This window comes from Bombus vancouverensis, chromosome 13 (genome assembly GCF_051014615.1).
Source record: "Bombus vancouverensis nearcticus chromosome 13, iyBomVanc1_principal, whole genome shotgun sequence".
NCBI lineage: Eukaryota > Metazoa > Arthropoda > Insecta > Hymenoptera > Apidae > Bombus > Bombus vancouverensis.
This window is the reverse complement of record NC_134923.1, coordinates 12,011,050-12,035,511: the sequence shown is the minus strand read 5'-3', so window position 1 is coordinate 12,035,511 and position 24,462 is coordinate 12,011,050. Positions and strand designations below refer to the sequence as shown.

Below are 24,462 nucleotides of genomic sequence, written 5' to 3'. Positions count from 1 at the left end.
CAATTACACACTGTATCAAGTTGTGATTAAAATTCTTCTCTCCACCTGCCCTTTAACTTTCGCAATTTATATTCGACTCTCAGTTCCTATTAAACGCGTTATTTCATCTCTATATCCTTATTTATGTCTTTCACACTTTGCAACTTGTGTGATCCGTAATTTTCGATTTTAATCTCGCTATTCGTATATTTGCTCTACTCCTCACTTTTCTCTTTCGTTTACCTTCTTCATTCGCGTTCTGTCCAAATGCAATCTCTCTCTCTCTCTCTCTCTCTCTCTAATCGCATTACGTTTACCTGGCTCTAAGCTATTCTCGTTAATAGCATTCACATCTAGCGTTATACTAATTGGCTTAACGTCGATTATAACGCAATTAATTCTTCGCGTGATATACGTACGCAAAGTTACACGCTTGTGCAGATACACAAATATAGATATATTTGTTCGCACTAGGAACGATCGAATCTTTTAAATCCGATATAAGCGCAAGAACGTGCAACGATATCGAAAAGCGAGCCACATGCCAAACAAACGGCAAACTACAAAAAACAAAACGGCAGCTGGAAGAAAAGATGGCCCTTGATGAAGACAGCGATGAATCAAGGAACCGCGTGATCGGTTTAGCAGTGTTCAACAAGGGTGATAATATATCGCGTATAAATTGTAGCAAAACCGTTGTCGCGGTATAAGCTAACCAACGCGAACGTTGATGGATAATAATCGCGTAATGAACGTGAATTATTGCATAATGCTGTGGAGGATCGGGCGTGGCCGTATTACGGGGCCCGAAGAGCGAGGAGGCGGAAAAAAAAGGGAAAAGAAAAAACCAAGCTAAAATCAATGTTCGCAAGATCGCGGTCTCGCGCGAGCGCGCGCCAGCCACTGCGTTCCCTTTTAAGTATTGCAACTGATAATCATACCCTTTATCCGTAGCAATTTACCACGCACCACCGTATATCATCGTCGCCTGTTATTTGCAGGTCGTCGAGAAACCTCCGACACACCGTTGCAACAACCTTTCGAAGATTTCTTGATTTCCGACGCGAAAAGAATAGCTTTTTTTCAACGCAGGATAATATTCGGACAATCTGTTCTTTTTCTCGCATTTTTCTTTCTGCCGTTTGGAATGCCGAGAACCATAGCGGTGCAAGCCGGTTCGATCCTCCACAAAATAGCGTTCTGCGTTGATTATTTAAAAAAACGATGATCGTATCTTCCTTCGTGCGATGAAAACGTATGGCGACAGAGGATACTAAAGGAACGATACTTTCGGGAATACGCGACTAAACGCAAACGTTCGAAGTTCCTTTCGTTTACCGTTCTCTCTTTCTCCTTGCGATAACTTTGCTCTTATTACAGAAACTACTATACGCTATACGTACTATAGCAACGATCGCATGACTTTTGCAGCGCTCGTCGCTGAAAGTAGCGAAAGCCACGCGATACTTGCGCTACGTAACAGTTTGCGAATATCGTGTGAATATTAGGTACAAATAAAGAAAAGAAAAAAGAGGAGAGGAGAAGATGTACTGTTCTAAGTTTCAAACTTAATTTCCCTCTGAGATGTGTCCAACGATAGAAGGTAATTTATTCCAGGAGGAAAATTTCGAAAAAAAGAGGCGCACGAAAATAGTAGCTTTGTTCCGTGTAGAGAAACGCTTGGCCGAAAAAAGAAAAAACGGTAGAGAACCTTTATTTCTAAAGAAAAATGTAAAACTAATGGAAGGAAGAATAAAAGAAAATAGATTTCCGAGGAAGGTAAGAGAAGAGGAAGCAGCGTTAGGTTTGTCGAGAAGGCGAGAAGAGGAGAGTGGATTCCTTTGAGAAGAAGCAGGAGGAGGGAAGGAATTTCCATTGAAGAGGATGAGGCTAAAGAAAAGAACTTTCATTGAAAGCGTTCTCGAGAAACTGCTTTCCTTTTCAAAAGTGCCGACAAGATAAATGCAATTCGTTAAAGTAACGAACTTTTAAAAAGAATTTTAACAAAAAGTTTAACGAACAAATAAGAAGGGCAAACGTATTTCTTTCAAGGAGAACGAAAAAGAAATGAAATATGAATCGAGCATTTTATGTAAATGAGATCGCAGTTATCGACGAATCTTACAAAATTCCACCGACACGAACAAGCCTCGTTTTAAAAAAATCGACCAGCGTAGTTAGCCTAACAATAAAAGATCGCGTATTCTTCGCGGTTCGACGACTTCGCGTTCCTCGCAGTATGTTGACCTGCGAAGGAAGAGATACGCAGCCGTAGGTACGAAAGAAAAGACGAAAAAATGAGCAGCGGATCGATTAAACGGCGAAGAAAACAAACAAAATACCGAATTGACCGAATAATTCCATCTTTCATTTCGCAACGATGTGTCGCGAGTGGCTAACGAAAAGATCGCGCTTGAAACAAGAGATCGTAGAAATGAAAAGCTACGAAGTATAACAACGCAGTCCCCGACGTTTCGTGGACGCTGGTAAATAATTTTAGCTCTGAACCACAGCACGCTTTACTCAATTTATTTACGCGATTACGAAGCGACATATAACTCGAATATTTTTATCCTACAATGGTATCGCATTGGAGCAATTTTTGCGCATTATCTCGCTATTCGAGCCTCGATGGGTTAAACATACCCTCGTCCGTGGAGAACGGAAGGAAAAAGAAGAAAATGATAAATCTTACGTAAAATGTTGGTGAAAAAAAGAGGAAAGAAATATGGAAAGAAGAGATTTACAAAGTCGGTGGTCCAAGGGGACTCGATGGAGATAATACGAGTGGTCGGGTGGTAGGAAAGGGGTCGAAACGATCGTGGAAACGACGAGAAGGGAAAAGTGGCGCGCGTGCAAGAGGAAGAATGCGGCGAAAGGGCAGGGCCAGAAAAGGTAGACGGGGGGAGTGGGGCGAGAATTCGAAGAGCGGCGTACGAGCATCTTATTTCAATATTTTAAGCGCACTCCGGGGTATCACGCATACCACGAGTGGACGGCCAATATTTGAAACGGACCACAAACGCCGCAGCGCGGCTTCGTTCCTGGGAAAGAGAAACGAACGAACCGAGTACGCGCGGACTTTACACAAAAAGTCAAGACTCGATCGAAAGCGTACCGATCTCTTGGTGAAAAATTACGCGCGATCGCGACGTTGAATTTGTTCACGGCGGGACGTCGCTCGTGAGAAATGGCAGAAATTAATTAAGAGACGAGCCATTGGGAGCGCGAGGATTTTCAAAGCTATCGCGTTCCGATAATTACTCGGCTCTTCCGTATCGAGTACGACATTACGTTCGAGAAATATGCAACGACGCGATATTTTTGATATAACAGGAGCGCGTTCCGTGAGACTGGACGCAACCGGCGTAATTTACGATTTCATCCACGATCGAGGCTGGCCCGTCTAAAAAGATACACTGTTCGCTTGTTAAGCGGAAAGATAAAGGGGCTGCCTTCCTGGATCGGTGATCGCCGTCGTTGGGGAATGCGGTGTGCGCTTTTTTTCCGCGAACTTGCAATTCGTCGCGGCGTTCTTCGCCAAAAACCGGCGCTCGCCGAGTTATCGAGGAAGCGATTCCATCTCGACCAATCCACGGCTGCGTAATCGCTCGAAATAAGTCGGCCGACGATAAAGTGGTCACGAAGGTTTAAAGAAGTGGCAGAACGATAAAACGGCCGTCGTTTGTTTCGATTTTTAAGTTCTCGATTGAAAATTACAATTTACCGATTATTAATACTAATTGGCCGATCTTTTTGAATTATTTATAAACCGCTAACGTCGCCTGTTAACCGCGTTAATGTACATTGATATTAACGATCACAATGGCGTCGTACCTTAACTTCTTTAATTTCTCCGCTCGATGCTCCTAATAGCCACTTGGCTCACGCCCGTGTCCGTGTCCGTGCTTCCGTTTCCTGTAACAATTATATTTTTCAATTACGTCACTTTCCCTATATCGCTCACGCGTGAAAATTACAGACGAGAAATAGAAAGAAGACCACCGCTCCCTAAACCGTTTCTTCTAAACGTTTTCAGCAGAGGAAAACACGTTCGTAATTAATCGTGTAATCCGACGAATCGGAACGAACGATCGCAAGGAGAAATGGATCTGGATTTTTCAATGGCGTTAGTACGGTCGATTGGCACGCGAGGAATTCCATTGGCCGGTCGGGCGTTGGCAATATCGCGAGCGGCGTTCATTAAAATTCATTAAAATCGATAAGCTCAATTAGACTTCCTCGCGCGCGTATTTCGAAACTCACCCCTCGCCGCGCGATTTTCAACGCGTTCCAGGAATCATTTTAACGACCGTAAAACAGACTCTGTCCGCTTGTTAAGCCGACCGTCCTTCCCCAACCGTGTCGCGATAATCTTCTTTAGATAATCTCGTTAATTGATTATTCTCTCTATATTATTAGTTTCGAGCCTTCGACGGCTATTTCTTTATGCGCTCTCGATCAACAACGATTGTTTCAACGGATTAATATCGCGTTTTTTCGATTTCCTCGTTTTACTTATCGCAGACGCGCCGACTTATTGGTTGGTAAATTATGTCGAAAAAGAGCAGAGACGGTGCTATCGTTCGTTAACGCATCATAAGGAGCGACTAATTGTTCCCGTCTCCAAGAATATACCGAAGAGCGTGGCGACAATTAGCCATTCCTACGCGAATAGTAGCGCGTTCGTTTGGTCCGTCTACGAATCGCGTTAGGTTCGCCGGAGGAGAGGAAACGTCGGTTTAATTGGCCCGAGCGACAGATATCGCGGGCCTGAAACGAGGAAAAAGCGATTTGCCATGGGGGCCACGTAAGACCGTAGCATGTGTCAGTCCTCGGTGAAGCTTAATGGAACAATGGGGACGGGGAGGCGGCCCTTGGGCAACTCGAGGGCCTGGCAGTCAATGAATCTGCTGGCCTTTTCCCATGCCCGCGAACACCAACGCCAGAGTTCCCTCTCTCTGTACGACTGTTCGGGTCCAGTCGATTTTATTAGCCTCTGACTCATTCCCTCTTTACTCCCCCGCTAGTCTTGCTGCCGGATATCTTGCCTTCTTCTTTTTTCCTCTTCTTATTCTTATTCTTATTCTTATTCTTATTCTTATTCTTACGCTACGTCTTCGTCTTTGTTTTCTTTTCTCTCTGTTAATGGGGCAGATCGTCACGCAGGACCGTTCCAACGTGGACAGCTATCGTTTCGGTCAGCTTTCGTGGATTTTCTAGACGGACGTGGAAGATCGATTTGAAATTCCTGGGAAAATTGTAACGGAACGTTGGATAACGGGGTTGTTGGTTGTCGCCACTTACTCTGCGATAAAAGATTCAAAATTCTTCCATCGAAGATCGATCCTGCAGATCGACTTAAACATTTCCTTCTACGTGCCGAGGAGATTTAAGAAACTCGCAGGATCTTTTAACAAACGAGATGGCGATTTGATCGAGCAAGCGTGCGAACGACGAAACTCGGGACCAACGACGAAGGCAAAAGCGAGGAAGACTGGCGATCGACCAGAAGACGCAGAGGGCGACTAGGATGATCGTGTAAATAGGGAAGAGTCGCCCGGTCCTCCGAGTTCAGCGGACCTGTTTGTCTCGATGCAAACGATCGTGTGAAAGTCTCGCCGCCTCGTTAACGCCACCTTCCGCCAGACCCCGCGAAGGATGGCCGAGAAAGGGAGGAGTCTTTTTAACCGAAGCCCGAGAAGAAGTTGCCAGCCACGACCACGATCAGCGGAGTAAGGGGACCGAAGCATCGTGTTGGGAAGAGCAAAGATTCCGGGCGAACCGAGGAAAATAAACGGACGAAGATCTCCTTCTCTCTTCCCGGCGAATTAGCTACTCGATTAACAGACTGCCGCTTTGTTGCGGATGCTGTCCGAACCGACTCTCGCCTTTTCGACCTTAGGACCTACTGTTTATTGCTTTGCCTTTCTCGCTTCTTTTGATTTCTTCGGGTTGCCTTCCTTTGCCTTTCGACGCCAGTCTCGATCCTTGGGATAAGAACGTTGAGATTTTGCTGTCCGATACATAGGAGAAGGGGATGAATTCTACGACGCTCCGATGGGCGTCTGAAATCACCAGCAACGACGACGAACGTAACGAGGTAAGGTCGAGTCGTTCGGAAAGCATGCTGATTAACTTGAGAATTTAGGATGCACAGATAGACGGCGATTACAAGCTGCTTTCCCAAATGGGACTTTCACAAACGAGGTTGCCACGATTACCTAAAATCGTAGGGTTCCGTCAAGCGTAGGCATGGGTAGCGTTACAGCAAACTTCATCAGGGTTCAAATGACAGAGCGATCAGTTTATCTTCAGAACACCTTGTATAAATTCCTCGAAAGCCCCCAACACTGTACCAACCCAACGACATTCTTCCCAAAGAATTTTCCCACCACGAAAGCGAACAAAAAAAGAAAAGAAAAAGAAGAAGAAAGAGGGAAGAGCTTCGCTCGTGTCGTACACACACGAGCGCACAACGATGTTCGATTTTCCCGAATTTTCTCAATGCCGTGTCCCTTCTCGTAACCTTCCTTGGAGTCTTGGAAACCGAGAGGAAGCTGGAGCGATCGAATACCGAAGAAAAAATAGCGCGAAATCCAGCCTGGAATTCCGAAGGAAGAAAAGGAGACGCGGTAGCGGGACCCCTTTGAAACATAGTCTCATTATTTGCAAATCCGATAAATCTCTCTCGTTCGTGGCGGCTTCCACGAAGTTCGCGGTGGAATCGGGCCACGCAGATTGCCAGAGTATCGCGTGCTGCTGGCCATCTTTTGGCCAGGTTTCGGTACCTGGACCCTCCGCCCTTTCATCCATCGGCAAAAATCTCCCTCCTCCTTTCGCCCCGGTCCACTTCGTTCGCCGATACCTCGTTCGTCTCGGTCCTCCGCGTGCGGCCCCTGTGGCACTTTCGGCCGTGGAAACGGTGAGAAATATTCGAGGTCAAGGTCGCGGAGGAAGGATACTCGCGCACGAGCTGTTTCTCTTTTAATCGGCGAGGAACCGCGCTTGCGATCAACGAGTTTTCTATTGTTCCTTTGATTTCGAGCGTATGGACCGTATAAGTTAATTTTTCGGCCTGCAAATGTTCGCGAAGGATTAGGAAACGCGCGAAGACGACTCATACGACGGTTTCGGAAGAGCGAGACAAGAACCGTGCGATTTCCAGAACAAACGTATTATTTTCAGACAGGTTTAATTGAGATTTCACAAGCCAGACCAATCGTAATCATGGCAAACGCAATCTTATCGTACGATTTCTTTTAAACTTTTATTAAATACCCTCCGTACATGTAACGTACCAAGCAACGATCGATTATCCACACGCGAAATGAACGAGGAGTTTTTCATACGTGCGTTCCTATGGGGGTTTCTCGGCGCGCTATCCTCGATCCTCAACCTCGCCGGCTCCGTCTTTTCTTTCCACGAAACGCTTTCGGCAAGTCAGCACGGAACCGGATGAAAAGCATGGCGCGCGTTTCTCACGCAGAGATTGGATCAAAGACGCGAAGCACGCGCGAACCGTTGATTTACCACGAGAAACGAGTCGCGCCAATCGAACCGTATTATCGGGCTATTCGTATCGTTCGATAGTCGCGCGGTGTATTTTCACGCGTGTGAAAGCCCGCCGTATGTTGCTTCGACGGACGTCGATATCGTATCGGTCGACTCTGTATCGTTCGTGGCTTTTAACCACTTTGGTTACGCGAGATCCATAAAAATCACAGGTCTTGAAATTCCGAAATTGTTCGAATACCTCGTTGCCGACCAGCGAATTTCATACTTTTCTCTTTAAAAGTTATCTTCGAGCGAATACCAGAGACGCTACTAGACCGAAAGATAGACTCACGTAGTCGTCCGCAAGAATCGCGTCGAACCAACACGAAATCCCATTAAGTTTCTAATTCGAAACGCCGAAAACTCTAATCGACGAAATCGTGTCATTTGTGATCCGCTTGGTTTCACAAATTTGTCAAAAGTCTGGGATAGACTCCAGCGGCCAGCAGGCGTCCACGGGACGGATGCAAAGTGTCGGCGGTCCATTAAAGCCGGGCTTTCAATTCCGACCAGCCGAAACGAACCCATCAGCCCGGCCCATATTCCAGAAACCATCAGCTCGGAGCTGGAGGCTCCGCAACAAGCTCCACGAACGCGATCGTTGCTCGCAATCTCGTCGAAGCTGTTCCCTTCTAAACGCGGCCCGAAACCCGAGCCGAACATTTTCGGCCTTCTCTTCGTGCCCGATCCCTCCGGAGCAAAAAGGATCTTGCCATATCCTTTGATCCTGCCAGGGAGCCGTTCGTTCCCTTTCTCTTCTTCTTCTTCTTCTTCTTCTTCTTCTTCTTCTGCTTCGTACTCTTCCCTCGATTCCTTCTACCATTGGGCCTGGAAGGAAGGACCTCCCCGGGACTTGGTCGCTGCTCTGGAGGTCCCGTTCCTCCCTTCTCGCCCCTCATAGGCAAACGGCAGGCTAACGGACGAGCCAGAGAAGGAGACCGACAGAACGGACTCCGACGAAGACGAAGAGGTTCGACGTGGTGCGAGCAAAAGACCTGCAAAGGACAAGGTCTCGTTTTGTTCCTTCTCGATTGCCTTCGTCCTTTTCTTTTCAGCTTCCTGAGCCGTTTCCAATGGGTGCGGTTTTTTCGCTACTTTCATCCTCTGGGGGTTGAAGTTTGAATTTTCAAAGGATTAAAATATCTTTTGACCATTGGAGAAACGTTTCTCGGTCTTCAGGGAATTGTGGCGGTACGTGGGATGGAATAGCGCGATTGATGGATTTGGAACGAACGTGTTCGACGATTTAGTTGGGAATTGTTCGCAGACGTGAAAGGTGAAGGCATAGTTCGAGAATCTGCTTGACGTTGTTACGGAGAAGTTTTCAGGTTTCGAAGAGACGAGCAGTAGCGAACGAAGCGTTGGCTATTCCGTGACGTAAAGTACATACGATTGTACAGGGATTTACGCAAGTATCGTGAAATACAAAAGTTGGCGAACCATCTCGTCTCGCCATCGTCCTTCTTCAAAGACCACACATCGCCAAACCGCATCATCCCATTATTCTTCGCTCTCTCCCTTCACACCATACGTCTTCTTTTAATCCCCGTGCAACCACGTCGCCAAAAGATTCCCTGCGTTCTTAAACAATACCCCGCGTCCCTACCATTCAACCCTTTTCTCGATTTCATCTCTCCTGCGATCCCCGACATATCCTCTTCGCAATCACCGAAACGATATTCTTCCCATTCCTGGACTATCTCAAAAGTCGAGATCTACAGCTTTTCGTAGTTGAATCAGTACGAACGTGTTGCCAACGATCTCTCCGCTACCCATCGATCGTCGATCGATCAACGCGACCTCCGACTGACCGTTACATCCTTATCGTAGCTGGCGAGAGCGATATCCGCGACGATGGCGCGAGCGTCGGAAAAAATACGAGCCTGGCGGGCTGTGCGCGATTTGACGTGGCCGCGGTGCGCGTGTACGCACACTCCGACACCCCCAGACGCGGCGGCTACGAGCCACGACCACACGAACCCCGTGGGCCCCGTAGAACCGCATTCCAAGGCGGCTTCGTGGACCGGGGCCTCGATCCGCGGGACGCGGAGGGCCAGCGCGAACGTTAGGAAGGTGGTGGAACGACATGGCGAGGGGAACAACGGGGGGAAGGAACGAGACAGGCCGCGGAAGGGCGCGAGAGAGACGCACGGGCCGAGGAATAACTCGATAAAGCGAAGGACCCCTTCTAATTAAAATGAGTTCCGCCGTGGGTCCTCTCGTGTACGATTCTCGCCGCGGTCTTATTTCGTCGCGGATCCCTCCCTACCCGCCGTTCTCCCTCAACTGGCACGCCAGCTCTCGGGTCGTTCCAAGCATCCTTCCTGGTCCACTGGAATTCGAATGCCGGACATGTGGGAATTTCTGTGGTGGGGAGACCGTTTCCGCGGTCATACGATCGATACCGCGAAACAGAAACACGTGCGTCTAGATTTTCCTCGAACGTCGACTCGACGACGGGTTGGTCCTTTAGGGTTTGTGGAGGTTCGATCGTAAAAGGTGTGAATTGCTGGATTTTTTCAATTGTCTGAAAGGTTCGGAAGATAGCTGGAACGATTTGAGGCGGAGTGTTCGGGACGAACGCGTAAATTTCGTAGACGTTTTTCGATCGTACAACGTTGTTGGACAGAAAACTGGGAATGCGTGGATCGTTGGATAGTTTGGATGCTTTGAGAGAATAACGTAGCGCGGTATGATTTGAGACGAGCGTTGGAGGTGCGTCTGCTTGGCTTTGAAATGCGATACGTATATCTGTGTGAGGAAGATGGATATTAAGTGCGCGCAGTTTTCCAGGTGTTTGATTTCACGAATATCGCGATATCTCGAGATAATATCGTTCCAAGAATGTTTGATTTCGTTTTCGCGAATGCTCTCAGGAATTTCGTTTTAGCAGTTTTTGCGAATGAATACTCGAACGAACGAACCAAGCCTGGACCCTCGGTTCAAACTTTACGTTCAAACCTGTGATTCTTCGCGTCTCTTAAATTTTAGCAAAGTAGACAAATGTAACGAGGAGAGGCTTTGCTGGCTGGCGAAACGGTCATCTAAACGCAAAGGTACAAAGGATGGCCTTAGACGGAGGAGCGATGCTCTGGCCGTGATTTTCGCGACTGCCTAAACGCGTCGGCCGATTAAGCCAGGACAGAGGCTGTACACCGGTGTGGCATAGTAATTAAGACCTTATGGGGCATCCCGAGGAGTCATTCCAGCGCAGCGTTCTATCGCACAATACATCCAATTTAATGACCCGATGCGTAAATCAAATCCCTCCGCGTGCCGCTTCATCGAAATCCTTGCTCGTTCTATCCCTCTCCTACCCGATCGTACGTTCGTCCCTCTTTTTCCACGTAGGAGGTGGAGGCTCCTTTGAAACCAGCCAACCACCACCATCCGCCGCCGCCAACATCAGCATCGGCACCGTCTCTCGCAAGGTGGGTCGCCTTGGGTGATACACGACGTTTCTCACGGTGATAATTATCACGGTCTGCGCGGCTCCGAGAGACAGTCAGTCTGCTTTTGTATAAATACTTCGTCATTAGGAATTTTTCTGAAGACGACAGAGAGGGCTGGTGCTTTAGTTTACGCGACGTTTCGGTGTTTATTCGTAGCATCTGTTTTCTCTGGCGCGATCGAGCGCCGTGTATTTCGTCGACACGCAACTATAATCCTTCCCACGAGTGTGATTTCATCGTCGACCGTGGTCTAAAAAATGGAACTTTTGTAAACTCTGTATGTGTATACAATTTTGATTCCGAAACATTGGACGGAGGAGAGCAGCTGCTATTATAGGTGCTAATTCAAAAGAATTCTCTTCTTAACCAACAGGCTTGTTTATTCATCTTTAGACGTGTCTATCTTGAAATTTAAATGTAAGTAACGAGATACGTCGTAGGCTATCCGAACGAAGGTGGAGCTCATGAATTTTCTTGGATGGCTTTTAGCGGTGTCGACGTCCTGAATGGTCGTCTGTCCATCAAACTCAGGTATACACGTGCAGTTCTATACGATAATTAAAAGTCCGTTATTCCAGATGTTCATTGTTATTTCGTCTGCGTTTAATCCTTGGCTCGAACAATGAGATTACGGCACGTCGATCGCCGTTGAATACTTTCCAAATATTGAAGTATCCAATTTGACAGTGTGCTACATCCAAGCGTTCCAAAGAGTTTTAAAAACTGGCAGATGTTCTTGTCGTGAAAAAATCATTAGTAATATAATTTACGAGCTATTCATCGAAGTTAAACGAACGTTTTTCTTTAAAACGGCATGAGAAATTAGGATTCTTCTAAAACGAAAGAAACGTTGCCCTCGTTCCGTTTGAAACGAACGTGATTCACATGGAACAACATTGCCAGTGTTTCTCGCAGAGCTGATCACCTTGAAAAATGATATACCTTGTTCTGATTAATTACATATTGCCAAGAACGAAAAAACGAGAAAAACCAAGCCCATATGTAAAGTTATGCCTGTCGTAAATAAGTACCTCGCTCCAGATAGCGTATTTATTTTTCCTTGTACGACACGCCATATTTTTTGCAACATCAACCGTGTGTCTCTCAATGGCCGCGACATTTGTATCGGTTCAATGTCGGCAATCGTAATTTGCTCACAATTAATCCTACTTTGTACTCTGTGTTACCGTCGATTACGTAAATCACGGTACATTATAATTAAAAACTTACGTAATACGTATTTATTTGTTTCAGCCTGACGATCGAGTTGCATTGGATTTGTTTTTACAGCGGAAGAAAAATTGCATAATATCAATAAGGTCGAGTCAAATTGAAATTAAAAGTTTGTTTCGGGCATCATATTTTTAAGGGAGGAGGATTCTTATTGAAAATATGATCTTTCGCTGAGAATTCTGCCGTATATTCGGGTTATTTAAACGCTTGAAAGATTTTATAATTTCCTAACGCTACTAAATATCCAATTACCTTCTAAGAATTACACTTTAGTAATTTAGTGTCGTGTAATTATATACGAAACGGTAAATCGTCCTTCATCGACTATATCTTAATTAACGACGATGCAGTTGCTACTGGTAACCCATATTTCTCGATACAATTGCTCGCGTTTCTGACGATCGATGCAACGTAGAAATGGTGGCCGATCGTATTCTCCCGTATTTTATGGCCAACGCGTCAGCTTAAGTCGACGCTTAAACGCTTTAATAGTCACCGAATTGTACGAAATTGGCTACCAGAATGGAATTCGGAGAAATTTGAATAGAGCAACCGAATAATTTCTCCATCTTCGTATCTTGATAATCTGAAAATTCGAAGCAGCCGTACGGTGGAAAGAAAAACTTTCGCTACTTTTGCCAGGAACAAACATTCCTCGCTGAATAGAAGGTGTTCTCACGTTGATAATTATCGCGTCTCTAAGAGAAAGAGGGATTGTGTTCTTGCGTGAATGCCCGCTGAAGTTTGCACATTCGTCGGCGCAATTGGCGATAACAGGTGGAATGCAATGACAAACGTAGTGCAAAATGCAACACCGCAACGTGCGTTCATACCCCATATGTACTTTCGAGTATTTAACGTATTACGCGTATTTTATGGATTTTCGCATTTCCAAATTCTCCGTAAATCATAGAAATCCGCAGTCTACCGGTAAGAGAAAAATCCTATTAAAAACGTAGCGTTTTGCAAAACGTTCCGATCGCGCTGTCTATCGCGAAATCAAAAGTAATTCTTCGGAGTATCGAAGATTGCCAAAGTCAATGTTCCTTGTTCTTCGGTGGCTCGAGAGACACGCGACGAACGCTGTAGGAAGAACGTTTCTAGATGAAATTTCGTTCTCTGCGAAAGCGAAGGAAGAACACCGAAAGGAAAAATCCATAGCGCATACGGTAGACCATAGAACGTGCATCAAGAGATGGTGTAGTCAGAGAGGTACAGGTCGTTAGTGAATTCCTGGTAAGGATTTAATTTATTCAGACGTGGCCTCGCGAACTGATTCCCATGTGCGACTCGGATCTTTAAAAGCCCGGTCGTCGAGTCACAAAACAAACACTCCGGTCGGTATTAATTCTCGTTAGTGCCTTCCGTTGCAGGATTACCGATTACTTTTCGAGGAGAAAAGAAAGGGAGGAAGAAAAAAGGGAAAAAGGAGGAGAGAAGAGAAGAAAGAGGAAGAGAAGAAGAAGAAGAAGAAGAAGAAGAAGAAAAGACGAAAAAGAAGAAAGAACGGCGTTTGATCGTTGCTTTATCGAGATCCCGAGCGAAATATATCTCAACATTTCCTTTTTTTTCTACGAGGCTCTCGCACCGGCAGCCGGAAAAATATCGCCTCCCGCGAGGACCGCGCGCACGCAGCAAATTTATGCGAATTCTTCCGACCTCTTCCGCCTCGCTTCGATAAAGCCAGATTATTGTTTCGCTGGGTCAGCGTGTTTACGCGAGACCGATCGATACTGTTAAATTACTCTTCGTTGCTGATAGTGACGCTCCAACGTGTGATTTTGCGAAATTTCATTGTCTAGTTTACAGTTTCGGACTAAATAACTTTGAACGATCGGTAAGTCCCAACAAATAGAGAGAATGCGAGAAAATCGCGCGGAATGGAAAATCCGCGAGTTTCGCTGGCTGAAAACTTTGGCAGTCTTTCTCAACGTGCGCGCTGGCTTTGTCAAACGTTGACAGGATCAACGGGTTTTCTCACGCACGAAACGATAAAGTAGGCTACTTCGAAGGCAAAGTTTACGGGCACGTTCGGCCGAAATTCTGATCGGAATCGAGCGGACCGGTTGGCCTTTGCATTCTTGCGATTGAGAGCCTTTGCAAGGGTGCACCGACACGCCTCGGGCGGTTCCCATTGCATCGTCGCTTCAGACGCCAACACATTCGTTTCTCGGTGCAGCATTGTATCGCCGGGACGTATACGATCAAACAGTAAACACGACCCGGCCGTTCGATTGCTCCGGGACACGTGGACGAAAAAAAGCATGATTTCTCGTCCGAATTCTTTTTATCTTGCTGAATGAAGAGAAAGGTCAAAAGTAAATCGTCGAGATGATTTATTTGCCAAATACTTCGTTTGCTTCGGTTACGCTTTATGAAATTGAAATTCGAAATCGAAATTCGGTAGTTAAGGTTGAAAGGAAAGACGAAGATTACATTTGCCACGAAGAAAAGCTGCCACTGATATTTCGTATTTTGTTGAAACGCGTTTGTTTCTCTCATTCGATAGTCGTAAAATTGGAAAGTTTGTGGTTCTAGTAATTTTCAAAATACGATATGCATCGAGTGGAAGGTTGCTGGAAAGCTACTGAAACGAACAAACAACCATGCATACACCGCTGCTATTGGCGAAGCCTGCAATCACCTTCGATTCACCTACTTCCGTGACTGTCCATAATTTCCTTCGTAACGATCCTTAACTCCATCTTCCAGCATCTTCCTTCTTCCAGCATGCACCCGATGGAATGCGATTCATGTAGCCAACGATAAACCTGCAACCGGGACCACACATCCTTCCTCTCTCGCCTCCAACATACATCTAACAAGGTATTCTGCCCGATATAAGGTTCCTGTTCAATTTTACCCCCTGTAAGGTTCATTTATATTATCCGCCCGGACACGGACCGGTTGTGACAGTTACTGTGTCTTTCCACAGTCGTTATTTACTGTAAGCGCGCACCGTGTCCGCATGCATAAATCTTTTATACAGATTCCGTGCCGTACTATAAACAGCGACAAGAAGAGTCTGAGGGATCAGGTAATGAAATTTGGTCGAACGACCTACGATCCGTGTCTGTGACGAGCGTAAATTCGATTATCGTATCGACGTCGTATCCGAGTGTCTGAACTTTCGCCTGAACCAAGTATACGTACAACGATAAGGAACGAACCCATATCCGATACGATCCGAAGAAAGACGAAAGGAGACAGGAGAAGATAAAGGAACGCGTGAGAGGAGAAAGCGAGAGGAAGACACGGTAGTGTACAATGTCGAAGCATCTGGAACGTTTCTGCGACGATTCGCGAGTACTTCATGGTTGAGCACAGCACGTTGGGATCGCAGTGAATCACCTTGTGAAGGTGGGCCGCCGGTTCCTCGGTTACGTGTGTATTCGCGTGCATACGCACGCGTGTTCGTCCATACACGCGTACATATACACTCTCAAACCGCATACCTTTCCCTCCTTCTTCTTGTCTCAAGCTAAACCACCTTCTTCTGGCCCCCACCCCATTAACTCAACCGCCTCCCGCAACTACCGCCTACCACTCACCTTTCTCTAACCCTTCCTCTCACTCTCTCTCTCTCCATAGACCAGACCTTTAATCCAATCTGTGTAATAACAGCCGCCCTTTAAAAAGCGCGGAAACCCGCTGTGTACGCGCCGCCGGTCTTTTGCTTCGCTTCTTCCAGGGGAAGCTGCAAGCCGCCAACTTTCGCTATTTCGCGCAGCAGGATTCTACGAGATTCTATTTTCATATGGCGGCGCGTTAACCGATAAGAGCAAACTGTCGTCGAAAGTTTCGAAGTAGAGTGTAAATTTACGAGTGCGGTCAGCCTAGTTACGGTTAACGGTAACCAGTTTTGTATCGGTGGTTCTAGGATCGATTAGTTAGCTGTATCGGTTGGTCGGAGCCTGGGATCAGTGTAGATTCGATGGCGATCGGATGGAAGGGCTCCGAGATGGTTTTTAGTCGCATTCTTCGGACGAAGTAAAGTAGAGGAGGAAGAAAGACGCTGAGGGAAGACAGGGGGTTGGAGGTGTGTACGGTGGCTGAGGAATTTTTGAGGAGTGGTTTTAGGTGCGGTAAATTCAACGGGGAAGCGTTGTTTAGTAGCGTGGACAGATCATTCCTCCACGAGAGTCCAACGAGCAAAGACGAAATAATTTCCAACGGAAAATCTGTTATTTATCTATTATTCGGACCTTTACGACGGTTCCCTACGAATTCTTACGCATCGTACAAATCCTTCTAACCTTACGAATCTCAAATATCCATCGAAAACCCATCTCCTAGGACGCAAAGTTTCTCTTCCATTCCAAACGACCGTTGCAATAAACCAAAAACTTGGATCACCGACAAAAGTCGATCTCCTCCGTACCAACGATATCAAGCAGGAGAAATAAGGAGCGTGCGTGCGCCAAACAGAAAGTCACGCTTTCGAGGGCGTTCACGATGCAACGAAGGAAGAAGAAGAACGAGAAGAAGAAGTCTAAGAAGAAGCAGGAGGTAGAGAGAAGAGAGGAGGCCCGGGCCGAAGAGAAGGCTCCGTTCGGCTGTTCTTCGGCCGACCCTGATCCTTCGTGGCTTGGGACCCACCACGCCATGGGATGCCTCCTCTCCTTCAGCGCCGGTCGGCGGCTCAGCATCCTTTAATATCTCTCGGCGGCCTCCTCTCGTCCAGCGTTTCCTCTTTGTCGCTCGTGTTCCTCCTCGTGGCTTCCCTTCTCGCTAGGACGGCTCTCGCGGTCGGCCACTTTCGATAGCATCTTGATGGAATGCCTGCGGGGTAGGTACCTGCCGCATTGTCGGCTTGGTTCAGCTCGTGCTTTCGCACTCGCCGTGATCGCCTGTTGTTGCGTCCTGCTGCCGTCCCTGTCTCACGCTGGTTGCTGCTGCTCCAGCTGGCGTTGTTATTGTTGTTGTTGTTCTGGATGTTGCTGTCGCCGTTATTGGTACCATTTGGACGGTCGAGTCGACTCGGTTGGCGCCTTTTTGGTGCTGGTTTCGCGGCCGGTGTGTTGTCTCGTCTTCTTGTTGCATTCATTCCGCTAGTCGGACCACCTCTTGGCCGTTAAATCGCGTTGCTGGTCTGGTTTTCCTCCGCCACGGCGACCTTGCGTCCGTGACGACGAACCGTCAGCTCGGCAGACGAGAATCGCGTTCTCGTATCTTATGCGGCGAACCGCCACGCGGACGAGACGAGGAAGAGTCGAATCGCACGAGGTTCGGACTTGAGAAACGTACGGAATCTCAGTCGAAGGTGAACCTTTTTGGGAATTGCTTTTGGGCTATCTTGATAATTTATTCTGCTCGATTCTAGTTGATTTTTTAAGTATCCAATCCATTACGATCTTTTCTATGGGGCTGGGAAGTGTCAGGACACCGGCTTGTTTTGGATCAGACGCGACTTAATAAAATTACGAGTAAAAAGATTCGAGCAACAAGAGCAACGTACTTCGTGTATCGTAAATTTTCTTAAAGTTACGCTTCAAATACGAAAAAAGATTCTCCGCTTTTCTTTATCAAATATAATTATCGGAGGAACCATCTTCCTTTTAGAAAATGGTCGACCATTAATAATTTACAGCCGACGATTGATCTCGGCGCGTACTTTAAGCTTCGCATTGTTGCATAATGCAGGATGTTTTAGTGTGCGTTGGATCGCGTATCAAAATATTAATTGCACCACTCCCTTTTATAGATCAAAGGTCTCAAGATCAAGGTCCCAATGATGAATAATAGTTCGCGAATAACCATCGACCAAACAAAGTGCCGATAACTATCAACGGTTACTAATGATTTATGCGTTTAACACTTTTCTTCAAATCGTTACGACCGTTACCGATAAAGATCAGCATTAATCACCCGTGCGTTATTAATTGCCTCAATTCGAGCAACGTTTATTTCGCGTCTCGACACAAACATCTTCGCGTATAAATTATTTTCTCTACTTTTCATTCCTCTTTATCTTCTCCGATTAAAAATTCTCGCGTAAACATTGTATCGAATGATTTTGTGAATTTTAAGAAAGAAGCAGGAAAGTAGAGTCGACCCTCGAACGACGCGGGTTTCGTTAAATGCGGATCTTTCTCTCCGTCAATGTTATTTTATTATTAATGCGTAATTTGTTAGTAACGAAACGCATTTTCTGTTCCTTACGCGTAGATAATTTCCTTGATAACATTTCCCTTTCTCTAACTTATTTTATTTATTATTTTATTACGAGAAAATAACAAAATGGGTTATTACATACACATATGTACGCACACATTTAAGTTTTTCAAGACTCTAAAATTATACACAGATTTTCGACTATGCGGGGTGTTTGTGTCCCTAACCCTCGTGTTGTTCGAGGGTCAACTGTATTTCATTGTGACTTATGTAAATAATGTCATCTATGGATATTTAAATGATCGTTTCCCAAATATCTAAACATTGAATAGTACTGGATACCGATAACACACGTAGACGTACACGCAAACGGAGGAAAATGTGGTGGTGCATGCTGGCGAGCATAGCAATCGCACGGACGAGTTTCACGCGGGTCTGTGTGGGTGTACAGTGGTGTACAGTGTACACGTGGTGCGGACCCTGTGCTCTGACCCCAACCTTCCGATTCCGTCTCTGTCGGCGACGTGGCATTCGCTGTTGCACAGCCGGCTGTGGCTTCACCCAGGATCAACGTTAATGGGGGTAGCCGTGGAATTCCTTCGGCTCGTAACCCGCGATTTGCCGCTCGCGAGGTGGTTGCGTACGTGCGTACAATATCACAGAGCAGAACATCCAGTCTTCGACCTTTTATTCCTCTCTTGTTAACCGCTCTCGACCATCCCTTCCTTTCTTCTACCGCTTTTTCCCTCTTCCCTGTGTATTCTTTTACTACCACAGCTCGTTGGAAGATCGTCGCTTGTCAAAAATTCCGGCTTCTCGTCGATTCTCGTCTTCCTCTTGCGATTCTTACGTAGTCAGTGAATTTTTGCATTTTTATATTTCTCGTAAACGTGCAACGATGGATACGGGCGAAAGGAAAACGCAGAGAATCGGTTTGAGAAGCACAACTGGACCATTAAGGTAAGGTAAATTAATTCATAAATAAGTCATTAACTGGCTGGATGGAAGACCAAGCTTTTCCAATACAGTACCAAGCAAATTGCCCTTATTTCCGAACACGCCTCTTCCTCCCAGCCAATTTTAAAAATTCCTTCCCACTCCAAAACGCTCTGTGCATTTGGTACCTCGACGAGGGAAAAAAGATCGGCAGGAAATTGCAGTTTTATCCCGAAGCAAGGGGTATACACGACAGAACGCTCTTTCTCTCTCTCTCTTTCTCCCTCTTTCGCCTATCCCCGCGGCGTTCGAACGCGAATTCCGCGTTTCGTTCGCCCCTGGCCGGTTTCTTTTACACGCCATCGATAACCGGCAATTACCGCGTCACGATTCTGCCCTTAGAACCCCGCTTAATAAATTGTCGACTTACTTCCCTTGGCACCGCGTGCGCCGGCTAATCGAACACGAGCGGGAAAACGCGTGATTTCGCGGGCCAGTTCAGCGAAATTCGAAACCTTAAGTATCCAGGTAGAACCGCGGTAATCCGCGGTTGTCCGTCAATTTCAAGAAAAATAAATTTAACTAGTCCACGGTATCTAATCTCGCTATTACCCCAGCGATATATCTTCCAACCAACTTTCCGGCGAGCTCGGACGTTGTTGGATAATGCGCGACAAACGAACAACGTGTCAAAGGATATGTCCGATTTCTCGCGAGGGTATCGAGTTCGTCCGAAATATCCGATTCCTGGAATACCGCTTACATCGTTGGACGAGAAAGAAACCGTCGATTATTTGGCACGGCAATACGCGATACGTGGCAATTTGAGACTTTTCGAATCGCGAAAGTGTTAATCGGCGGATCAACGTAGGCACGCCGCGGCAAATGTAATTACGAAAAATATTGGGAACCAGGTAACGGAGCTAAGGAGGGAGACGGGTAATCGTTTTCATCGTTGCTTTTATCCTCCATTGAATTCCATATCGAGGTAACAAGCCACGGTGCCGACCTCTAATCATCTACAGGGATTTACTGCCTATGAACAGTCACGGATCCAGCTAGCAGCCTTTCGAACCTTCTCCTCCTCCTCCTCCTCCTCCTCCTCCTCGTATAATCATGTCAAATCGTACCTATTTCGCATTACTGTTCCTCGCATAAGTAATATACCTTGACTAAATTTATGTATCTATTTCTTTTTCCACCGCGTGCCACGAGCGAGAAATCGAAATGGTAGACGATTTACGACGTTCCCAATAGAAACAAAAAGCGCGTTCATTTTGACGGTTATTTTATTTATCGCTTGTACTCTGCAGGCTGGCAACGTCTAGCGACTTTACGCGTTTATATTTATGGCCGAGCGAGACAGCGAATAATTATAATTGAAATTTAATAGCGTAGAAGAGCACCTTTTTAACGAATATATATCTCGCCCGTTAAAGATCGCCAGTACGTACCTATAGGAATTAGAATACTTCGGTGAGCTCGATCGAACATGGCATAAAGGAATCGGCAAGCCATCGGTCGAACAAAAAACGAAACCGTTAAAATCTCGGCTAAACAGTCGGCACGAAACTCTTCCATTATACGACGGCAAATTTCCTAAAGCAGCAGAAATATCAAACACGACGAAACATCGCGTTACACGAAGAAACACGAAACTTCGCATAATTCGCTCGAACGCGTGTTCATCGCACATGGAGTTCCACGAACGACGAAAATCGAAGAACGAACGATTCTCTAGAGATACACCTTGCGTGGCCATAGAACGCGTGGCAATGTGCGAACGTCGGTCCTTTCAGAAAGGGGATGTGCACGTGGAACTCTCGAAGGTTGCTAGCCGGCGTTTATAAATCGCTGGAGGATTCGCAGCGGGTAACTCTCGAGTTTTAAAGTTCCCGCTCATCACGAATGCGGTGAATACGACTAAATGAAATTACTGAACGTACGCGCGATTAATTACATTGCCGAGAATGCGAGAAAATAGCAGCATAGATGGAACTAGCATTGGCTGCTTTGTCGAAGCTTTTCAGCTTTAAGAACGGCCTATGAAAAGATCATCGATCGAGAGAGTAACGAATTTCTCGTCGATTAAAGTATCGTACAAATTGGTCCACGAATCGATCGCCACGATTTTCCAAAGAATGTTCCGGATAAAACGTCGATCAGTTTTGAATCGGCTGCTAATTGCGACAAAAGAAACTTTTCGAACGACATCGCGCATTTTTGATTTCATACCGTGGTAGCTGATGTTAAGACCAGTTCAACGATCTACTGCGTTTAAGACGACCATGAATTTTGAAACGTCGGCCTAATCGATCGAAACGTTATCCTTCAAAAATATACCACGCAAGGTGTGCTTATTTCTGTACGCTGTTTATCTTGCTTTTGCAAAGCTCGTGCGACTAACGTTTTTCGTAATTTGATCGAAATAGAATAGCTTTTAACGACGACACTTCCGTCGATCGAGCCGACATTTCACGATTCACAGTCGTTTCAAGGTTATAGCGTACCGGGTCGTTGAACTCGTCTTAGCACGAGACCAAAAATACACAGTGTCGTTTAATTTCTTTGTCGGATCGTCGCAGGTGTCTGAAAAATCGTAGCGACCGATTCGTACAGCAAGCAGAAATTTTTATCGAAATTTACTCGGGCAAATCGAATCTGCTCGTAGGCAAAGTGACTCGTTTACACCGAAACCTGACCCTGTTACGATTCCAGGCTTCCGAAATGTCCGAATAACGTCGTGGAATAAAATTCTGGAATAATATCGCCGATACGCGTGTTAAATCATACGACTTTGATTCTTCGAGTCAAATGCTCGAAACGTTCGAAAGGTTGGAAAGACTCGTTTATGAACGGAATAAAAATTTCATCGTATCCATTTAGTTAGCATAACCTGTTAAAATAAAATGTTGCACATGCACAATGTCGATAAGATAGCTGTCAACGGTCGTGATATTTTTTTGTAGCGATCGATGCAAGTAAGTAAATATGCAGTTACTTACGTCGACGTCGAAACAGGAGGAGGGGGATGTGGACGGTGGAAGAATGTGTAACGAAGTGCACATTCCCCGACGATATACAGAGACGTGTGTGCAACGGCGTCACGTGAATCGAACACCGCGAAGCCACGGCTCGTTTTCTGCACGCGCTCACGTCCACGTCTGGAAACGAAAATCACGGAAGTGGCTGGTTCACGCGCACACGAGCGCGTGAAGTTGCATAACATTTTGTCGAGCCATTTAAATTCTTAACGCATCGTGCCCACCGGTCACGTATTAATGCGTCCTTCATTAAAGTAGAAAGAACCGCGACGTTCAACACCGTCTTTCCTTCCCTTTCTACGTATCGTTAGGGAGGAAAATTTAACGAAGTTCGTCGAGGCACCGGTAGCTAGAAATACTTTCAAAGTAGTAGCCAAAGTATCCTGTCTCGCGATGGATTTTGAATTAAACGCCCTTCTCGCGGATAGAGGCGATTTACAATTAAGAATGGCAGATTCTACGATTCTAAGAAACGATTTCTTTCGTTCTTTGCGCTTACTCCGCGAGATACTTAGCCCGTACGAAATGAAAGTTTTAAACAAAAGTTGTCGTCGCGGTAGGGAGAGAAGCGATACTTCCGTTCGATAAAACGATGCATATACACAAACGCTGGTTGAAGAAAAACGATTCATGACGTCTTATCGTAGCTCGTTAAACTCTCGAGAGATTAAATTATCGAAGCTGCGTCTGCAGTCGCCTCTGAATATAATAAATCGTCGATCAGCGGTTGATCGAGTGAATGACCAGAAGGAAACAGGGTGGCCCGACTTTCCAGCGCTAATGATTTGTCTGTCCATAGCTTATCTCATTAACGAGCGTCGTCGGAGTACCAAGAATGGGACAGGCTTTTCCTCGCCGATTCCAATAGAGAGCACGCGATCTAATAGAATTCTCTTTAAATTAACGATATTCGAGTAAACATTTAGATAGGAAAAGTAACGAATTCCGGATAAACCATACATCGTTCTATTTCGACCGGTATCCCTGAAAATGTAACAAATCGAAAAGCTTGCTGCAACTGCTTCCACTTTCGTTTCGCTCGAAGAGGATAAACGTTATACGTTTTTCGGAATGCAAAAATAAGGTGGGAAAATTAGGCGTATTGGAAATATTGGAATAACGATGTACGTTAAGTAGACGGACGTGATAACAGATAAATAACGACGTCATTAGTACGATACGGTAGTCAACTATCGAGAGGATCAGCGAATATGTTGCGATTTAAATTTTAGACCGCGTTCAATTAAAATTCAACGAGAGTTTTTTCTTTATAGCCATTATGTACGTGCGATCTGCGGATCTTCTTGTAAGGGATCCAAGCGTGAACACCTTAATTGGTACGTACCGACTAACTTTCTTATTACATATGTATCATGAAAAATTCATATCGCGCTTAAAACGCTTACGATCGTCAAATTTTACTCGATTCTCTTCTCCTTTTTAACGGTCACGCAGCTTTTGCGATTAAATTTTAGTCCACTTGAGAGGAAAATGTCTCTTTATTGAATTTTAAAACGCGATTTTAATCCGCTGCTCTTCTACGATTCCCTTCTTTCTCTTCTATCGTTCCTTCGAGTTTCTCATCGAGTCTTAACATTCTCGTCTTTGCAATAATTTTTCTATGTGCGAACGTTCGAATTAAACTACGTTACGAATATCGACTCACTGCGCCATATATTTAAGATTCGATCGAACGTTAAATCGCATATTATATCTCGGTACCGAAAAGTCATGTTCGATGCTCGACCGTTTTCGATTATCCTGTCAGATTATCTTTCCATACGTACAATTCTCAACCAATATTTATCCAGCAATTACTCAGCAACGAAAGCAACGCCACTTAGTCGGACGTAAGACGCAACATCGTTACTTCCGGCTCTTTTTACAACCAATTTCTCCACGTGGTTTCTCGTACTCGTTGAAATCGAAGCAGATTACACGTTACGAAAACATTGGAGCGGATTACCAGGCCGAACGAAACGCGCGTTGAACGACGCGCCGGTCTAAATGGTTTTCGTCGATTTTCCAGAGTTAAAGCACCGTTCGGATTTCACTTTCGCAAGGACGATCATTATCGAGCGACGTGTATAGCCGTACGAACAATGAAAGCTCGTCTCGTGCGGGAACAACCGATAAAAATGAGGCTC

The 24,462-nt window shown here is 45.8% G+C and overlaps 1 protein-coding gene across 1 annotated transcript in view; it reads right to left on the bottom strand.

Moving 5' to 3' along the window:
• The window catches only part of CycD (cyclin D), a 140,342-nt gene that overhangs the window by 79,432 nt on the left and 36,448 nt on the right, over nt 1–24,462 (bottom strand). The window contains exon 3 of the mRNA XM_076623823.1: nt 3,817–3,897. The gene's annotated coding sequence lies outside the window, so the exon portion shown is untranslated. The remainder of the gene's footprint in view (nt 1–3,816; nt 3,898–24,462) is intronic.